General features: G+C 41.7%; 1 long non-coding RNA gene across 1 annotated transcript in view; it reads right to left on the reverse strand.

Moving 5' to 3' along the window:
* Positions 1-18,202, reverse strand: part of LOC309644282 — a 35,449-nt gene extending 17,247 nt beyond the window's left edge. Inside the window, exons 1-2 of the long non-coding RNA XR_014254346.1 lie at positions 11,124-18,202; positions 1-10,806 (exon numbers count right to left, since the gene is read on the reverse strand). The exon at positions 1-10,806 is cut by the window's left edge and continues 17,247 nt beyond it. This is a non-coding gene — a long non-coding RNA (uncharacterized lncRNA). The remainder of the gene's footprint in view (positions 10,807-11,123) is intronic.
* Positions 18,203-18,447: the final 245 nt, after the last annotated feature.

Raw genomic sequence — 18,447 nt, forward strand, 5'->3', positions numbered from 1 at the left:
TTCTTTAATATAAAGTGTACATTTGCAAGTGTTTCTCAGATAACACCTTTGAGACCCCAAAGCATTTTGACCATTTTTGTTTTCATAATTATACATTAATATAGTGACATACTTTAGGATTATTTAAGGTTGTTCTTTTGGGGACCTTTATGATATTCATCACTTCTAACTAGTGAAATATGGTTGGCTGAATGAGTAGCCATGTTCATGAACTCATCATGAATATCTTTTATGTCCACTGGGCTGTAACATAATGGGGACCCAAGGAGGGGCTCTGATGTAGGGGTTCACTTCCTGCTTCTGAGACCTGAGAGCAGAAAAGATTTTTAGAGGTGCTAGTAAGTGTGGGAAGGGGAAGCAGAAAGGACTGAAATCAAGATGCAGAAATCTCATCCCTGCCTCCTACCAAGAGTTTCCAGAGAGATGGATAAGAAGTTTAGCAGCTTGGGACTCCTCTGGTGGCGCAGTGGTTAAGAATCCACCTGCCAGCGCAGGGGACACGGGTTCAAGCCCTGGTCCGGGAAGATCCCACATGCTGCGGAGCAACTAAGCCCGTGCGCCACAACTACTGAGCCTGCGCTATAGAGCCCGCATGCCACAACTACAGAAGCCCGCGTGCCACAACTACTGAAGCCCACGCACCTCGAGCCCGTGCTCCGCAACAAGAGAAGCCACCGCAATGAGAAGCCCGCGCACTGCAGCAAAGAGTAGCCCCCGCTCGCCGGAACTAGAGAAAGCCCGTGCAGCAACGAAGACCCAACGCAGACAAAAATAAATAAATAAGTAAATTTATTAAAAAAAAAAAAAGAAGTTTAGCAGCTCTGCAGCCCTCTGGAGAAGCAGTCAAGGCCAAGCCCTTAGAGCCTGGGCTGCCAGCTCACCACACATGGGCAGCCATAGCAGGAGTCCTTGATTTCTAGAAGTTTAGAGGAAAGTTCTTTAGCTGCTCACATTATGACCTGAAGACCCTTCCCCTCTTGTGCCCTCACCCCACAGTAATTTCACTTGCTGCCGCTCTGGAGCCCCCCCAGCTCAATGGCTTTCTTCAAACTCCTCCTCTCTCACCTTAAGACTGATAATCCCGCACAAAGAACCACAGAGAACCACACCCACCTGGGCTCCTGTTAACCTGTGACAGTAACCACAGAGAAGGGTAAGGCTCAGGAAAAGCTGATCGGTTCAACAACAGCTTCTTCTGAGTCCCTGTTGTGTTCTACCTGGCATGGCCACATTCAGGATGCAAGAGAGAGAGGAGAAAGAGGAGACAGTGTCCACTTTTCCGTGTTCATTTTCAGTGGTGTTGATGAGGAGCACACATTGGGACCCCTTCTGTTTTTTACCTCCTGCAGAGGACCCAAATGCCAACCATCATCATCACCATCACCACCACTGAGCACTTATTACATGCTGGGCGATATTTTAAGCACTTGCACATTTAAATCCTGGTAACAAGTCTATGGGGGATATACTGCCTTCCCTGTTTTACAGATGAGGAGAGGCACATACTGAGCTCAGGTCATTAGCCCAGCTAGCAAGTAGGAGAGCCAGGACCCCAAATCCCAGGTAGTCTGACTCCAAAGCTCACAGGTTCCACTGCTACATTATATTGCCTCTCACAAAACACAAATTGATTTTGAATATCTGATTCTATTTTTGCATTCTTAAAAAAAAAAACAGGGCCTTCCCCGGTGCCGCAGTGGTTGAGAATCTGCCTGCCAATGCAGGGGACACGGGTTCGAGCCCTGGTCTGGGAAGATCCCACATGCCGCGGAGTGACTAGGCCCGTGAGCCACAACTACTGAGCCTGCGCGTCTGGAGCCTGTGCTCCGCAACAAGAGAGGCCGCGACAGTGAGAGGCCCGCGCACCGCGATGAAGAGTGGCCCCCGCTTGCCGCAACTAGAGAAAGCCCTCGCACAGAAACGAAGACCCAACACAGCCATAAATAAACAAACAAACAAACAAACAAACAAATAAATAAATAAATATTTTTAAAAAACAAAAAAACCCAACAACAACAAAGAAACAAACTTTCCTTTATTTAATGTAATACCCAGCAGAGTTGAGACTTTGTTTATTACTATCATTAACCATTATTGTCATTACCTTAGGAATTTTAGAAATGATGTCAATCTGCTTTTGGAGCAGACTTTCTGTTTTTTTGGAGGGAAAGAACCAGAAAGGGCTCTTTGGCTGCATAAATAAAAAACACGTGCTCTTATTTTTCTTGGAAAAAAAAGTGCAGCTATCATAAACCCGGATATAGATGCTGCAGCCCATCCTATTAAGTTCTGTTCTGTAATAGAAATGGAATGTATTTTTAGGATGACTGTATCCTTACAGAATTAGAAAAAACTTTTTGTCCCTTAATATGGACAGGAATTGAGTGGTTAGAATAATCCACAGTGTTGTAAAGACTGGATAACCCAGAATTTGGAGGGCAGACGTCACTCTCTGGGTAGTGGTGGGAGCTCCCCATGAAGAAAATGAAGGTTTTTGGTGTCAGTCATTCCATGTGTGGAAGGGAAGAGGAGACCAGGGGAGAGACCTGGAGATGTGTGGTGGGTTCTGAGCTTCTGGGGACAAGGCAAGAAGCTGGGGGTGGGGAAGTGGGAGTTCAGAGGTTGGAGACTGGCCTGGGAGCCCCCAGTGCAACCCCTTGTGGTATTAACTATGTTACTCTCTGTTATTCTTGGACTATCCCTGGGCTTTCAGTTAATCTCCAGAGCCTGGTTTTAACTATGCTTTGGGCATTTGAAAAAAGGGCCAGTGCTCTGGAAACACATGTGGCTGTGGAGGGAGAACTTCGGGCAATGCATGGACATGTCAGCATGCCCCCTGGGGTCCCAGAACCAACAAGAGGAAAGGCACCTGGCGAGAGAAAAGATAATCCATCTGAGAGAGAAAGAGGCTTTGACTTTGGGAGTTTGGATATTGAAGGACATTTAGTCATAGTTTAAAGAGGTCTGGAAATAAATCTGGGTTATGCTAAAATAATTTCCACTCTGAACAACAACAGAAAAACCAGCTTGATACATAGTAGAAGATGTTCGTTTTACTAGTCAAGTACCTCCCAAACTTAAGAAACAGACCTTTATAAAGAAAAAGAATTCTTATGGATTCTCGGTGTTATTATTATTATTATTATATTAATTAAATGTATAAAAATATAAAACTAGGTAAAAAGTCCTGATCTTTATAGTTCTTAGACATAAAACCAAAACAAATTGCAAAGTTAACTCAAACAGAATTACAAAAGTACACTTTTATTAACAATAGCAATTTAGTGTAACTGATGATGTTGTTTTGGTGAAACTAAATGGCCAAAATGGTTTAAGAGCAGAAAGGAACAGGCTTTGTTCCAGCTCTACATTGTGATCTTGGCAGGCTTTTGTAGAGAGTACTTATTAGGATAAGTATACTCAAAAAAATTACAAAGTTCTAAAGTTTTGTTTTCTCCTTCAGGATAAGCAGACCTCCAACTTAATAATAATAATAATAAATTCTGCCAATGAGCAATCCTCAAAGGCCAATTTTGATGATCTACCACTTGATAACCATATAAAGCTGCCTTATATGCTCAAAGATGAGGCTATATTTGTGGCATTTTTGAAACCTGAATTTCTTGAGAATCTAATACAACTACGGTGTGAATCAAACAGAACATTTTTCCATTGTGCATTTCATCCTCGCTGACTGCAAGCTGGTGTAAACAAAGAGGCTCTCTGGATAATACATTTGCTCACTACCTACGTGAATACACTACTCTCAGTGCAGTGCTGCTTCAGCAAGCCTATATCAACACGGGCATGTGCTAACTCAATTCCCCCACACCACCCTTTTTTTTCTATTGCAAAACTTGCAAATAGTGTGCCATGTCATTGTCCTCTGTGTGATACAAATAGGAACAGAAAACAAAATTGCAAATGTAAAGCACTGAATGTAGCAATAACAGCATATCATTTTTGTGAAGTTGTTATGGACTAAATGTTTGTGTCTTCCATAAAATTCATACATTTAAACTCTAACCCCCAATCTGATGCTATTTGGAGCTGGTGCCTTGAGGTGATGAGGGTGGGGCCTCTATGATTGGATTAGTGTCCTTATAGGAAGAGGAGAGCCCAGAGCTCCCTCTCTCTCTCTCTCTCCACCAAGTAAGAACACAGAGAGGAGTTGCTGCCTTCAAGCCTATAGAAGAGCTCTCACCAGGAACTAAATTGACCAGCACCTTGATCTTGAACTTCCCAGTCTCCAGAACTGTAAGAAATTAATTCCTGTTGTTTAAGACACCCAGTCTATGGTAGTTTGTTATGGTAGCCTGAACTGACTAAGACAGTGCTCATTCAGATGATTAAGTAGAGACTTGATTTTTTTTTTTAAGATTACCATCAAAGTGATAACTCCTAAAATAAATTCCTGGGCAGAATACAGAAATCCTCAGGAATACATCTGTGGACTCTAGTCTGAGAACCAGGGTGGGTGTTTAGGCTTCCTAGGCTGCTCCAGCTTGGATGTAAGAACAGCCATGGACCGGGCTGCTCTGGCCCTGCCCCCACCTGCTCTGGGAGAATTCTAGCCACCTCTCAAATTCCTTGAAAATAATTCTGGGTGTCCCCGGATGTCTCCCCTGAACTCTGAGAACTGGTTCTTACAGGCCCCGTGTAGTGTCAGCCCTGCCCACCGCTTCGGCTGTGGCAACATTTCTGGTCATTGCTGAGGAAGAAAAACATCAGTTCTGTCCCTTGATGTCCATTAAGGCCACCACCTCAGTTGCTTCTGCTTAGCAAGGGCCCCATGGCTCCGTCTGCCATCATTGCAGCGTCAGTGCCAAAGCCGGAGCCTAAGTATGGGTGGCTGAGCCTAGGGCACTGAGGTGGTGGGACACAAAGGGGTCCCTGCAGTTGTTGCCATCAGAGCTGCTGATGCCTTCACCTCTCCGTATCCCATGGGAGTTCATAAGAAACAGCTTTCCTAGTCATTCCATGGCTCTCCAGCACTCTGCCCTATGAACCTGAGTCTCCTCAGACCCTCAACTCTGTCTGCTTCACTCAGGGAGTCCGTTGGGCTCCTCCTGGTTTCCCCCTCCCTGTACTGTGGCCTGGAAACTCTCTCAAGGCAACTGCTGGGACAATTGTAAGGCCCACATAGTTTGTTTCACATTTCTTAGGGGTCACCGTCCTTCATTGTCTGATATTCAGTGTCTTAAAAAACATTATTTCACTTAACTTATCGGATTTTTTCAAGTTTTTTTCAGGCAGGCAGGTAATTTCAGTCGTTATTGCTCCATCTTGGTCAGAAGTAGAAATTCCTGAACTGTTTTAGAAAGTAGAAGCAATCTACACTCATAACCACATTGTATAGGCATTGCTGTTGTTCTACATCCTCATGAACTCTTGATATTTTCAGACTTTCTAATTATTTTAAGGATTAAATTAGTTCACATAAGAGATTTAATGTGATTCTTCTTACAAGGAATCTAAAGTTTAAATGAGAGAGGACAATGTTTAATCTAAAGGAATGAATCTCTAATCATGAAGTTTCAGGCAATAGGGTACCAGGCGGAGGGATATGCCAGCACCAGGGGAATTAGTCCTATACTCTTTACCATTAGATTATTTCTATTTGTTTATTTAAGGAAAGTAAAATTGTTAACTCATTAAAATTAATAGTTCTGTGAAATGGTGGTAACATTTAATGCCTACTATAAATCATAGAAAAGCACTTAATTCCGTAAACAAAGAGAACCCTAGAGATTCTTGACAAAAATTTCCTACTTAAAGTCCAGAGGAAGACACAAAGATTAAGTGTACACACACACACACAGGGTGTGCTAGGCGAGAGAGGCAGCATCAGCTGGCCACTTCGGTCACTTTGTGAAGCCCCGCCCTCTCTGGAGACTGTGTTGCCACCGTTAAAAGCACTTATAATTGTTTCTTTGAAAATGACAATATTCCCCAGAGAAACTCTCAAGGAAGAAATCTAATTATCTTGAAATTACTGAATTCTCTAGGTAACAGAGTCTTTATTTCATTTTAAGGAAGACTGTTTGGTATTATTCATAATGGACTGTTCTATCCTCCCCTCTCCCACCACGGTTTGGAGAGAGAAGCAGTGGAATTCTTCAATTCTTACTCTGCACCTGGCCCTCATCAAACTTTGCAAACACCCAACACTGTGTAGAAACATTTGGTTTAAAAAAAGAAAAGACAAAGCTTTGGTAGTAGGCATACTCATTAAACTATAAAAAGTCTCTATAATCTTCATTTTATTTAGTTTTTTGTATTTCTACATCCATAGTCTTCATTCTGAAATAACATTTGTCTTGTGGTTGCTGACGGATGTGATGAAACAGTCCAAAATCTGCATTCCACAGTTCTTTACAACAGACCAAAATAGCATTCTTGTTCACGCTACGATACCCCAGTGTTGGCGTGCGTTCTGGCCAACTAGCAGAGGGCGAACAGAAAATACTTTATTCCTTGGTGCTAGAATATCCTCTTTATAGATACGAAATTGCTTCCTCCAAGGAAGAAACAAAGCTGCTTTATGCTACTTTTCTTCTTGGTCTAACTCAGAGGGTACAAGAAGTGGGAGACAAGGGTGGTCACCGCATTTGTTTCTGGAAATAAAATGTTCTTACTTCCTGGTAAATGTGAATTCCAAGAGTTCACGGATGAAAATTAAGAAAATGTTTTCCATCAAAGAACTTTATTTTGGAGGCTGTAAAACTCAAACTGCCAACAAGTCTTCCACATAATAAGCCCTATTTTGAAGTTTCTCAGATTTTTTTTTTTTAAAGAATGGTAACCTATGTCTTCTATGCACTCCTCAAGAAACAACTTGCAGCAGAAAGAGGTAGCTCAGATTTAGCTGGCAGTACTAGAGTTGCGTCTCCCACTTGCCACGGATTGGATGTGAGGAACGAAAGAGAGGGCCCAGGGGATAGTTTAAACAACCGTTCACTCCTATTCTGGATCTTCCCAAATCCCAAAACAGGAAAGATCTTAAAAACAAATCCTCTAATCATGGCATTTCCTTTCTTCATGAGAATCCAGCACATTCCAAACTTAACTGCAGAGTCCTTTATTAGAATGAAACCACTCATTCTAAAATCTAAAAGAAACATTCTTGTCAAATGGATCTGGGAGCTCAAATATTACTTCTGTCTCACAGCTGCTGGAAGGAAACTTCAGGATCACTCTAAATGTACGCTTCCCTTCCTCCTACGTTCACCAGCCAACAGTCCTACCTTAGCCCTATCCCGTGCTCATTCCCACTGGCACCTGTTTTCTTCAGGCCCTATCATCACGTGTGTGAATACAGGTCCTGGATGGGTTTCCCTGCTCTCTGTCTCTCTTCACTCCCAATGGTGTTGCCAGATGCACCTTTCAGACCTGCAAACAGCACTGGATCCCTTCTGTGCATAGAGCTTCCAATAGCCAACCGTTCTTTGTAGGGAGCACTGAGGGCTGAGCAGACTAAGCCCCAAATCTCCCTCCCTCCGCAACACAGGAGCTGCTCCTCGTCTCCCTCTTTTGTCTTATGCAGTTTGGATGAAAGATTTCATCGAAAAGAAAGCATGTTCCTTAAACAAACCAACAAACAAACCAAAAAACCCCACAAACCACTGATCACAAGATAAACCCCTAATGCCTTTTCACGGCATTAGAAGGTCCTCCAAGGACAGCCCCATCCTTTCCAGAAGCCTCAGCTCCTGCCATTTCTCCCAATAACCTCAGCTCTAAGCCCTCATCAAGGGCATAACCTCTAACATATCAGGGTTCCCACACCCCTTGTTGGAATGACCTTTGAACTTATCTCCCCCACAAAGGACTTGTACGCAATCTTGAAGACACTGCTCATTTGTTACTTCCTCATCGAATCTTCCTCAACTTCCCTAGATAATTATTCCCTTCTTCATGCTCCTGCAGTATTATGATCCTTTTATCATCATCATCTTCTACGCTGCATTGTTATTTTGTCTTTCTTCCTTGCACCGTGTCCCACTGACCTCAGCACTGAGCACAGGTTTCTTGGCACACAGTGGGCATTCTCCAGTTAATTAATGCTCTCATGCTGTGTAAAACCAAATCTTTTCCCATCAATTTTATTAAGGCCTGTGTATGAGAACTTCTAAATTCAACCTTTAAAAGCAAATAATCAAATAAACAAAAATATCCACTTACAATATGTAGTACATCCCCTACATACAAACCTTCAAGTTGTGAAATTTTAAAGATGCAAACTAACTTTGCTGGACTTACCAACAAATCAGACTTACGAACGTGCTCTCAGAACAGAACTCGTTCGTATGTAGGGGACTTACTGTACTAGAAAAAGAAAAGAACCTTTGAAGAGGGGGAAGAATGTGGGGTGATTGAACAAAACTAAGAATCACAGCTGATTAACCGAGTTCTGAGTTTTGCAAAGATCTGCTGTTTGTGCATATGTGGAAACTCCTAGGAATTTGTAGGCACCAGGGTAAGCTGTTTTTGAGGGATAAGACTAACATTTTCCCCTTCATTTTACATATAGTTGAGCCTCACTAATTCAGATCAAAGGGTGGGATAACTGTTTGAATTAATGAAATTCTGTGTCATAAGATATTTTCAAAGTAATTGCTTTTTTAACACTTTAGACTTAATTTAATAAAAGCACAGGTTCATTTCAAATGTATGTATTCATTACACGCAAAGTATATTGTTAATCACTTAAGAAAAGTTTAGTATTTGTTTGTGTCATCCATTCCACTACAAGCATTATTTTTCAAAGATAGGTCAAAGGGAAACTTCATGATACTTGGTCAGATGATCACAATTCTGAACTAGGTTCAGATAAATTGTTAACATTTCAACATCATGTTGTTTTTCAGCAAATACGCATTAATGCATAGTATTCCCAAGACTGGAATGAAGAACTGGCCTAGGGAGAGGCCATTCTGTCCTCACTTCATGTTTCCAAATTATTTTCATGGTGAATTTAGCCAGTTTTCCGTGGCTCACAAAACTCTAGGCTGGCTTGAGTTTCCTGCTTCCTTCTTTGGCAAGACTACACCAAACCTTTTCAAGAGATGTGTTCTTACTTAGAGGAAAGGAAATATCAGATCCAAGCTGTTTTACATGCACCAGATGCCAAGCACCAAACAAAGCAGCTCAGCTTTTCAAAGACTTGATATCATAACTCTAGCCACTTGAGTAAAGGCTCAGTCCTGGAATGGCCAAGTTAAATAAGGCAGAATTAGGGCTAAATTGATCTCCATGTCTAGTCTTCATAAATCTGCATGAAGAAGCTGTGAACCAAAGAAAATAAATTAAAAGTGTGTAATACTGGTTCATGTCCAATGGATCTGTGTGTTTGGGTGTTACTGTGAGAACTGTCTCTTCTCAGTGCACATTGATTTTGATTGTGGAGGTGAAACCAAGAAAATGCTGGATTCCAGAAGACAGCACTTCAGAAGATCAACCACTTGGAATCCTTGCCTCTAAGTGAGGAGGAGGGAACAGGTCTCATAGATTTCTTGAGGGCCATTGTCACATCCTAGTGGCTTTTAGAAAGGAAACACGGGAGATCTATTACTGGATGCACATCTCAGGCAAAAGGATACAGAACTGTAAAGAATCAGACATGTGTCATGGATCTGACAGATTGTTGGGATTTCTGGCCCCGAGTAGAGGAAAGTTGCTAAGGTCTAGAATGTGGGAGGGAGTTGTACTGGAGAAGAGGTTGATTTTCTAGCAACTGCAGTTGGTTGGATCTTTATAGTAAGTGCCTTTTGATTATAGCTGAGGACCTCTCATTGCACAACACCATTGGGCATCACACACACACACAACACAATGTGAAAAAAGTGCCCCCTAGAGTTGTGCAGTGCAGAATCCCTGCTCCACAGCCCTGTCTGTAATGTATGACCCTGCCTCCTTGGCTGCAGTTGACTGCACCAGGGATGAATGAATGCTTGGCCGTGCTGAGCCAATCAAGGCTATCAGATTCTTCATTTTAGTTTTTGTTTGTTTATTTTTAATTTATTTTATTAATTTATTTTTTTTGGCTGTGCCGTGCAACTCACAGGATCTTAGTTCCCCGACCAGGGATTGAACCTGGGCCCCAGCAATGAAAGCACTGAGTCCTAACCACTGGACCACCAGGGAATTCCTGCATTCTTCCTTTTAGGAATTTGGAATCTGAATTGTATCTGAATTGAAACATTTGCAATAAATCAGTTTCCTTATATGAAGACAAAGTAAACTTTAGCCTTCTGGAACTGGGTGTGTGTATGTGTTGAATGGTAGTTGGGAAGGGGGGACTCTTCTATCTGAGGCTGCATATTCTGCAGAGAGCAAAGAATGAAGGCAATAACTAGAAGTAGCAGCAAGAGATAGAGAGAGGGGCCTCTGGAGGCTCCTGACAACTTCTCTACTCCTGGCTACAGACCTATCCTGAGGTTCACCTGCATTTCTGTTTTTGGGCTCCATGAGGTATCTACATACTTAAAATAAAAAGTGATACCAAAATTCACTTAAGTTGATGGTTGTTTCTATAATTTAAGAGTCCCAATAAAGATACTAAATAAAATAGTCACTTACAAAATCGGGCCTTATTTGTAGAAGAATCTGCCCTCCTTTGTAATCAATGCTCGGCTCAGGGAGAACTATATGTAAACCAAATCAGGCTTCCTATTTGCAAGCCCTTCTTAAGGACCTCTAAGAGCAGCCAGATTAACTGTATAATCCGGCTTTGTAGTTAATATTTCTTTCTATGGTAAAAAGTTCTTTAAATTCAACCTGTGTGCCACTTGCTGCAGTTTCAGCCTCCTTTTTTTTTTTTTTTAATTTATTTATTTTTATTTATTTATTTTTATGGCTGTGTTGGGTCTTCATTTCTGTGCAAGGGCTTTCTCTAGTTGTGGCAAGCGGGGGCCACTCTTCATCGTGGTGCGCGGGCCTCTCACTATCGCGGCCTCTCTTGTTGCGGAGCACAGGCTCCAGGCGCGCAGGCTCAGTAATTGTGGCTCACGGGCCTAGTCGCTCCGTGGCATGTGGGATCTTCCCAGACCAGGGCTCAAACCCGTGTCCCCTGCATTGGCAGGCAGATTCTTAACCACTGCGCCACCAGGGAAGCCCTCAGCCTCCTTCTTATTGGTTCTCATCTAAGTGGATTTGGAGAATAAATAACAACCAAATATTCTTGGAATAATAACTTTAAGAGCTAGACGTAGAAATAGGCAGGTATTTCAAGCTAACTTGATTCAACCCTCTAATTTGACAAATGAGGAGTCTGAGACCACAGAGGCTTATGTGATTTGCCCAAGGTCACGTGTGGAATTGTGGCAGAGCAGGGACTAGAACCCAGATTACAAGCTGCCTCAAAGCCAGATTTCATCAGAGAGAAATGCTGAAGGCAAAGGCAGTCATTTTCCTGGTTGTTAATTCTAACTTCCCAGTTATATGGTCTGGATAGTTTCTAACACCGGGACACTCTCAAGAGGTAAAATTCCTTGGCAAATAACTGAATGGTTTCTCCATTTAATTACTGACTCAAGAATACATAGCTGAGTCATAGGCTTTTAAGATCATCTTGACAATTTTGTACTTGTTAGAAAAAAAATCTTCTGAACTTTGAGTTTAGATCTCATTAAAGGAGTATGTCACCAAGGCATCAGTCAAATTTCAGAAAAGTATGTGCCACATGAAGCTAAAATTGTTCTAAACCAAAAAGAAAGAAAGAAGAGGAAAGGAAAGAAGGAAAAAGCATACATACTTAACTACGTGTTGTTAATGGTGTGCTTGTGAGTCATGACGAAGTCAACTTTCAGTATGAGTTATGGGTGGAACTGGCTCTTATTATTATCATTTAATATGATGTAGGTTTCAGATAGAGTACAGAAACACAAATGTGAGGTCAACTAATCCTGCTAAGTCTATAATGCTTCTCTAACGTTGCATTATTCAAAGAAAATGCTAAATCCTGAGTAGTCCAATATATTATTGTTCTTTTAAAGAAATGGATTGAGTATTTTGAACTTTTGAACAATTAAAATCCCCTTCATTTCAAATAAACATGGGTTATTATATTGAGGACCTTCTTAACCAAAGGAAAAGAAAAAAAATATTTAACAATATTTAGAATCCTAGGTGCAGTGTAAAATAGAGAGAAGAGACAGAATTGCTACTGTGATCTGTGTGTGTGTGTGTGTGTGTGTGTGTGTGTGTCAATCTGGGCCCTCCATGCGTGGTGCCTCCCATAAGACAGGTGCCTGGGCTAGTCAATCATGGCTCTGATCCAGTAGTAAATAGTGGAATTTCTAGCATGAAGAGAAACAAAAAGGAAAATATTCCAGTTAAGGCCTAGCATGGTGGAAGAGAGAGAGAGAGAGGGAGGAAGAAAGAAAGAAGCAAAGAAACAAAGAAAGAAAACAGGAGGGAGGGGAAGGAAGGAAGGAAGGAAAAAAGAAAGGTAGGTAGGCAAGGGAGAGTGAGCAACGGACTAAAGTAAAAAACCTTGCCTTTTCCAGCCCTACCAAGAGAGCTAGTGGATCTCTAGCTATCCATGTCCCTCTCTGGTGCCCTTCAGGAAAGTTGCATAAGAAAATGTTAAGTCTCTACAAATTCTACAATTCTATGATTCTGGAATATATATCCTGAACACAAAAATGATCAGTCTTTAAGAAAAACCATCCAATAAATAGGAGGTGTTGCCCCAAAATACAGTTGGAATATTGTACATGACATAGTATACCATCTACCAGAATTATATTTATTACACTCAATGGACTTTACTCTTTAACCAGACTCCTGGTCAATTTGACCCTTACTTTCAAAATGGGTAATAGGAAATGAATACAGGTCAAAATAACCTGAAGCTTTCCCTCAAGTCACTTTTCTCTGTAAGAAACTCCTGGCAAAGAAATCCTCAGTGATGTATAGCAGTCGGTGTATAGCGAAAGTGCCCTCAAGCAGACTGCTGGATTTGGGCCTCCCCTCTCTTCAGGATGATGGCCCTGTGCAAGGTCACTGGTGTTTCTGCCTGCTCCAGCCAAGAAACACTCACTACTTGTAGCTCAGAGAACAAGCTGAGCTCTTTGGGACCTCCATCCCTTCCATCTGCCCTTCCTTCTACCTCTCACCACTAACTCCCGCCCCCAGCCCTCCCCTTCCCTACGCACACAGCCCACTCATTCTCCAGGTCTCTTCTTAGTCATCCTCACCTCTCAGGAGCCTCCTGGGGACCTTCAAGCCTGATCTTGGAGCCCCTCATAGATTTGCCTGCACAAAACCTGATATATCAGTCAGCTTTTACTGCACACATAAGCAGTCACAAAACCTCAGTGGAATACAAAAAAAAGCACTTATTCTCATTCATCTGCAGGATGGCTAGGACAGCCCTTGCTCCATGTCTCCCTCTGACGTGCAGTGGTTTACCAGGACCTATTTTCCTCATGGTCATGAATAAACTCAAAAACTCAAGCCCAACCAAGCAAGCCCACTCCAAGCCAAAACAAGGCACATGGCCAAGCCCAGAGCCAAGGGCCAGGGAAGTCCACTCTACCTATGAAGCCACGGAAAGGGTAGATAGCTAATACTAATGCTACAGGGAAGTGAGGAATTAGAACCAACCATTCAACCTGCCCCACCTATATTAATAGCACCTACTACAGCATATTATCATTATCTGTGTGAAGTCTCCCTCTAGATTGTTACCTTCTTAAAAGCAGGAACTATGGTTTTTTCATCTTTGTATTGATAATATGGTATATAATAGGCACTTGAAAAACATTTGAGTGAATGAATGAATGGAGATAGGCAATACTATACCAGACTCTATCTCTGGTCCTTCATAATACCCCTCCCGTGTGCCCACTGAATGTTCTTACTATTGTCACCAAAAGGAGAGCAAAATCAGTATGGATGGGATCTGGTTCCTGTTGGGGTGGTGAGTGAGGGAAAGGGACTCCCATCTAAAGTCACCTGACCAACTTTGGCCCATGTCCTTGATTGCCATTGGCAGCCTCCTTGAAAACAGCTCTCATTGTGTCTATCCCAGTTGGGTCCTGAGGTCCCACAGGATTGCAGGCTAAAGCGGTGAGGCTCTAGAACACATTTTTTAAAAGTATTTCAGAATCTGATCTGCTGCTTGGCAATTTGATTTAGAACAAACAGAGGAAATGGAACACATTTCTAAGCAAATACTTCCCTGATTACTTACACATGCAAATTCATGCACTAAATTTAGATATGCAATTAAACCTCTAGTTATTTTTGAGTCCACACTTATAGGCCAAATCAGATGCCCAAAGGAGGCACATGGTTGGTTTATTTCTGTGTATTTGCTTGCGTTCTTAACTCTGGGCTCTCACCTGAAAAGAATGTGTTGGCTCACAGGTCTCAGTGACCCAGTTGTGGGCCTAAAGGAACAAGGTGGTTGAAGGACATGCCAAGTTTTGTGATTTTAAAGGATACAGCTGCTCAGAATGTTGCTTCTCTGGGCAGAGAAATGACTGGTGATGATCCGCTCTTAGAAAATTGGAAATAAGGACAGAGTAGGCACCATCCTCAGCACGGCTGTCATTCTTGTAAAGAACAATTAATGATCAGCTAGCCAAAGCCAGTATTGGTTTCCCATGTTGCAATTAGTTTTTTACATACTTTCATGATCCATATGAAAATGTTAATGCCGCACAATTTTGTGCCAAATGACGTGCTCAGATGCCAGTTTTACACATGCAAAACAGATGAGTGGTTTGGAAAGTTTGTGCTCATCGTTAGTTTGCAAGAAAATGGCATCACCCCCTCAACTCCTAGTCACAGTGACCAATGGTTCAACTTTCCTTTTGCCTTGCCTACAAAAGTATCATTTACTTAAGCGCTTCCTCACAGAGCATCCACAAAACACCACTTTCATTACAGGCAGGAATTCATGACTGGGAGCTTATCGGTGATGGTCAAGCACATGCCCCTCTGTGGGCCCTGATGGCCACTTTGCCCTGACTTCCTGCATCAACATGATGGAGAAAGACCTCCTTTGACAGGCGCTCAGAGAATGCCCTGTGCTGTCTGCTCTGTTTTCCACTCTCTACCCTACCTTTCCCGCTGCTTTCCCTGCTGTAAGCCTCCCATAGAGGATGGTTCTGTACCCTGGTCTCTGCTAAGTAGGAAAAGAGGTCTGCTGTTTTTAAGAGAGTGTGTAGCCCACGATGCATGTATGGGTAATTGTTTAAATACTACTCAGTGAGAATGTACCACATGCCAGGTGCTGTGCTTATAAACATTAGTGTATTTGCTCCTCAGAAACAATTCTAATAACCCTACAAGATGGACATTATTATCTCCATTTCACAGATGAGCTGAAGCAAATTTTCCAGGTCCCAAGTAAATAGAAGAGCTGGGATTCAAACCCAAGCCTCTCTAAATTCAAATCCCAGGCTCTTACCTATTATTACAGGCCTCCTCTACTATCCCACGGATACCTAGAGAAGACTTGTAAGGCCCCAGTCCAGTTCTGAATCAAAATAATACTTGTTAATAATGCCTTCCTTGTAAGACATTTAATTTCTTCATTGTGAATATCACTGCATCTGAAAAAGCAATATACTCAGTTTGGCTGGGATATTTTCTTTTTTTTTTAACATCTTTATTGGAGTATAATTGCTTTACAATGGTGTGTTAGTTTCTGCTTTATAACAAAGTGAATCAGCTATACATATACATATATCCCCATGTCTCCTCCCTCTTGCGTCTCCCTCCCACCCTCCCTATTCCACCCCTCTAGGTGGACACAAAGCACCGAGCTGCTCTCCCTGTGCTATGCGGCTGCTTCCCACTAGCTATCTATTTTACTTTTGGTAGTGTATATATGTCCACGCCACTCTCACTTCATCCCAGCTTACCCTTCCCCCTCCCCGTGTCCTCAAGTCCATTCTCTATGTCTTCATCTTTATTCCTGTCCTGCTGGCTGGGATATTTTCTGAATGTACATTTTTCATTGAATATCCAAAACCAAGATTGCAGATCCCTGCTTGTTTCCACTTTCCCCAAAGGTAAAAATTGTATGACCATATTGAAATCTTATGTTCTCTTATCTACTGCATTTTAACAGGCAGAGCAAATAGTGTGAGAGCCTCAGATTATCTCATGTGGTATGGAGCATGCAGCTCAAAAACGTCAAGTGGTGTCTTAAATAAGCCTTTGGAGAGTTATTCTTAGTGAGTTGAGAATGAAGCAGAAGAACACAGAATCCATGACTTTTCAAAATATGTCTTATTTCAGACACAAAGGTTCTGTGCTTGGTTTGCAACTGATATCTCTTTGGGTCTTTTATGGCATCATTATCTAACATAAGAACTCCTTGGGGTTCCCGAGGTGATGGAACTGTGGTTGGGAGAGGCTGGCCGCATCCCATGGATGTGCAGGAGGATTTAGCAAGACACAGATGATGGAGACTGCTCCTCCAAAAGCCTTCAGAGTTGCTAAGAGCCTGTACCCCATGCCTGTCAGGTAAAGAGTATACCACGAACGTAATTCCATCGCACTGGGGGAGGGGAGATGAGAGGTGGAGAGTCAGGGGCTAATGTCCAATCAAAATGGAAAAGAAGTGTTTGTGGCTAAAAGAAGCATCCAGATGACTTGGCAAGGATCCCCTTACTGCCTTTTGTCAGAGCTCTGCTTTCCTTTCTGTTTTTTCTTTTCTCTGCTTTCCTTTTGTCTCCCAAATTCAGGAGTTAGAAACAGGCTGTGACCATTCTCAGAACCCCTGGGAATGGCTCTCCAAAGACGTTTCGCAGTTCTCACGTTAACAACACCTCTTCTTGTTGAAGAGAAGTGGCTGAAACACTTCTTGGGTGAGTAGCTGCGTGGCTTTGGTCTCTTTGCTGTCTGCAGTAAACGGGAAGGCTGTACCCCTCCCCCATAAAGGTGTGACCAGCACAAACCTGATGCCCAGTGCTCTGCTGCTGAAGACAATGTAAAGAATTAAATTAATTTATAGATTGGACTGTAGTCCAAGTTGGCCATTGCACTGCTTCTGGGGTTTAAAAAAATCTTTTTTCCCTTTATCCTTGTTCCTTTAAGCTTATTCCTTTAAGCTTTTTTCTCTTTATCCTTGTTCTTTTAAGCTCAAATGTTCTGTGCTTCTAAATTTTATGTATCCAAAAGTCGGTGACTACAATGTAAATGAGGTTAACTTGAGACCCTCCAGGACAGTGAAATCCGGTGATACATCTGTTCCATGGCTCGGACCCAAAATATACCATACCTATTCCTAATCACAAGATTAGAAAAGAATTCTCCCATATTTTCTTCCACTATACTTATATTTTTTGGTGTTTAGTGCTTAAATTGCATTGGAATTTATTTTTGTACATGGAATGATGTAGGAATTTGAGTTTTCTTCCAAAGTGCTAGAATAATTTTCCCAGTGCTCTTTATTTCATATATTCTGCCCTTTCTCCGCTGATTAAAATGCCTGATTGACTTTATGTATTAATTTCACATATATAGAAGGCATTTTTATTCCTCTCTCTTTGTTCTTTTCTGTATCTGGAGGAAGAATACCACACAAGTTTAATTAACATAACTACATATAATAGTATATTTAATATTTGGTCATGCAAGTTCACATTTTAATTTTTCCATACATTTTCTTGGATATTTTAAAAACATTTTTCCTTTATATGAACTTTACAATCAGTATGTCAAGTTTATTCAGATTATTTTACTGTATAGATTAATTTGGAGAGAATTATTACATACAAAATATTGAGTCCTTTAGCACATTTACTATTAGGTTAATCTTAGTGTTTTGCTGTTATCATGATAAGATGCTCTTTGTCTACTACATTTTCTAAGTGACTATTGTTGACAAATAAAGATGCTAGTGGTTTTTTATATTAAAAAAAGTATACCATACCAAGGTTTCTTGGGCTCTGGGTTCTCTCACTTTGTCCTTCCAGAAAAACTGCTCTGGGACACTGTCTGCTTCTCATCAACAATATTTCCATCGTGAGTATTACAAGCTGATAAAAAGAAGTGCTCAGGCTTGCCTTTTTCCCTGGCACCCACTGGAATTTCTGTTGGCACCAAGGTGCTGATGATGAACATATATCCAGGGAGTCCAAGGGGAAGACTGTCACGATCGCCATCACACTTATTTTTTCATCATATACCTTTCTAATTAATTTCCAGCTTTTTCAGGAATTTGCATAAAAAGAACAGCCTTCTGTGGAATATTATTTCTCATTTATTTTCATTCTGAAAAATAAAATCCTGCACATCCTTCAAGGCATAGTGTTAAATTCCACCTCCATTATGAACTCTTCACCAATATTAAAGTCAGAAGTTACCTCTTTTTCCCCAGGGCTTCCCCGGTCTTTTGAGGGTAACTCACTCACAGAACTCATCACACTGGGTCTGATTTTTTAGTTCTTAAATTACAAATATGCCTCTAGACTATAAATT

The sequence above is a fragment of the Balaenoptera physalus genome (genome assembly GCF_965194825.1).
Source record: "Balaenoptera physalus genome assembly, chromosome: 15".
Classification (NCBI taxonomy): Eukaryota; Metazoa; Chordata; class Mammalia; order Artiodactyla; family Balaenopteridae; genus Balaenoptera; species Balaenoptera physalus.